The following is a 2,986-nucleotide window of genomic DNA, read 5'->3' as shown; positions in this document are numbered from 1 at the left end:
TAAGTAAATATTAAAAGAAGAAAAAATTTGATGAGTAAAATAAATATTGATTAATTGTTAATTGAAAAAAATTTTAATTTCTTTCTCTTTATTTGTTTTAAAGAAAATATTCGGAAACAAATTTTTTTGTTCAATTATTAGCTAAGATCTCTCTTTTTCTTTTGATGGTCGAAAAATATTTCGATTAGAATGAATTAGATCGAAATGTTGAAAAGTGCACGTGCAGGTATAAGTTGAGAGTTATTCGACACAAATTTGATTTCGAACACATTATTAAATCGAGTGAGCCTAGTCGAATGGATATTCGAAGGAGAAATTGAATGGACGCTCGGAGTAAGTGAGTCGAACGGTTACATAAGTGGAGAAGTTGAGGGCTTCCACCACGTGAAGAATGAATGAGTAACATTTTATCAACCAAAGAGCGGGAACGGTTACTAGGGATTGCGCCTGCAAGACTGCACCGTATAATTAACAATCGGTTACAAATATAAATTATAAATACTAGAAAGTTTTAGAAAATAAAGATTGGAACTTTAATTCAGAAATTACTCACACACACTCACATCTCCAGAGACTTTTTGAGTCTGCTTCGAGTTAATTATCTGTAAGGTTCCTTCCATGTTTTTATCTTTTCAATTTATCTTTCTGTAAACTTTACTTTTCAAGCAAATTTATCTTTCAAGCATTCTTTAATTTCAATGTCCAATTTATATTTCAACACCTTTAAGTTTTATGTCAAAGTCCTTTGACCCAGTCGAAGGCACTTTATTACTTTCTTTAAATTTTAACACAATTTTTTTTATTTCAACCAATTTTCATTTTGAATTCGTTGTTTTTAACTTCTTTTATTCTTTTACAAATTTTAATTTACTTTTTTATTTCAATATTCGTCTAATCGAAGACGCTTTGATGTACTTATAGAAAACTGGTACTTGCAAAGAGGAGTTAGTTTCGCTCCCAAACCATTAGAATCGAACCACCATCGATTTGTTAAAAATCAACAAAAACCTTTAAATTTTCTTTTTTTTTTCTTTTGATATTTATTTATTTATTATTTTGTTGACTGATTATTGGCTAAAAAAGATTTGTTTTCTAGTAGATTTTTTTTCTTATTTCGATCTTTCTCATTTATGTCAGTATGTAATAATTATTTTATGATTTAGAGAAAATTTTCAAGTAATATAATTCTTGTTTTAAATTTGTGTAGTTTTAATTATTATTTTATATATATGTACACTAAATTTTTAAAAGAGGAGTGTTAGGGGCAGCAATTTTTGTGTTTTGTAACCATCAATTGACTATCAATAGTGTTTTTAATGGTGTGAGATTACATTCAATAAGATTACATTCAATAGTGAAGGATCACTCACTTTTCTTTTGATAATTAAGTGTTGGCCACAAAACACAAAAATTACTGCCCTAAACTTTTTCTTTTTAAAAATTAGTCATGCCAAAGAGAGTAACTGAATTAGTTAAGAGCAATGTATTTAAAGACTATAAATTATAGCATATTTTTTTCTTCGGGGCGTCTGAAAATTATAGCATAATATGAAGGATAAGATATTGTGATTACAAAAGCTTATTAACTAAAACGAAAAAATTATAAACATTGAGTCATTCTTAAATCATTAAGTATACTATTGCACAATAGAAGCTATAAAAGTAATTAATTTTACATTTTTATTTTAAAATCAAAATTTGTAGGCATAATAAGATCAAAATTTAGGTACAAAGTTCACATGAGAATTAATATTGTCACTCCCTAATTAATAATATTACTTCTTTATGTATATTATTTTCTAATTATCTTCACAGTAAAAATATCTCTATTATGGTAAAAATAAATTAACGAGGATGAAACAAAATCTGACAAAATCACGCCAAGAAAACAATGATTATCAATTATGGGAGCGTTAATATCACTCTCCAAATTTATTAGTATATAATCTCTTCTTATCAACTTGAAAAGTTAAGTAGGTCAAACTTTAGAAACTTTATCTTTGGTGGAAAAAATATATTTTTCAGATTTTGGTGGATCAGATAGAAAAATACCATTTCAATGGTGAGGATAGCACCCGTACGAAAATTCTTGAAAATTATGTATTTGATCCAAAACTTGATCAAATTACAAACTGATTCAGCTTGGTTTGATTCAATTGAAATGATAAGACCCGGTTTATTAGTTTTTTTTTTCTTTGATGAAATGGATTACCATTTCTCTTGTAATATAAATAAATGACAAATAAAATTCAATAATTAAGCTCGAACACAGAGTTTGAAGTTTGAAGTTTGAAGTTTGAAGCTTGAAGCTTGAAAATTGAAGCTTGAAGTTAGACTGTTAGGGAGAAGCGAAGAAGATAATCGCATTGGATCTGATCAAATTGAATAAAAATGAGTTTGTTGAGTCCAAAAACGGAGAAGCTAGTGAAAAGGGTAACCATTGCTGCAACCGTCACCGCTTCCTATTTCCTCTTGACTGCTGATTATGGACCTCAGACCAACGCTCTCGACCCTGTGTGTAATCTTTCTTTTTCTATCATTCAAAAGCTTTAATCTTTACCCTTTTCTTCATTTGGTTCCTTTTCTATATTATTGTTATTAGAGTAAAGTATCGTTTTTATCTCTAACGTTTGGGGTAAGTCTCAAAGTTGTCCCTAACGTTTCAATCGTCCTATTTAAGTCCCTAACATTTCAAAATTGACTCAATGTTGTCCTGCCGTTAGGGATCCATTAACAGAATTGACGGCGGGACAAAATTGAGACGATTTTGAAACGTTAGGGACATAAATAGGACTAAAACGTTGGGACAAAAATGATACATAGAAATAAATTTTAATTTTATCCTTCAATAATATCAATTTTTTACCATACATAGTATTTGATTATTTTTTAATCACATCTAAGTAAATTACACTTAATCATATTACTTTCATTTTAAATAAATTAATTTTTTATAATTTTACTCTTAAAGATTTTTAGTTATCAT

The 2,986-nt window shown here is 28.1% G+C and overlaps 1 pseudogene; it reads left to right on the top strand.

Annotated features, from left to right (window-relative positions):
* The window catches only part of LOC110267049, a 2,489-nt pseudogene continuing 1,849 nt past the window's right edge, over window positions 2,347-2,986 (top strand).

Source organism: Arachis ipaensis, chromosome B09 (genome assembly GCF_000816755.2).
Source record: "Arachis ipaensis cultivar K30076 chromosome B09, Araip1.1, whole genome shotgun sequence".
NCBI lineage: Eukaryota > Viridiplantae > Streptophyta > Magnoliopsida > Fabales > Fabaceae > Arachis > Arachis ipaensis.
This window is presented reverse-complemented; position numbering and strand designations above follow the sequence as displayed.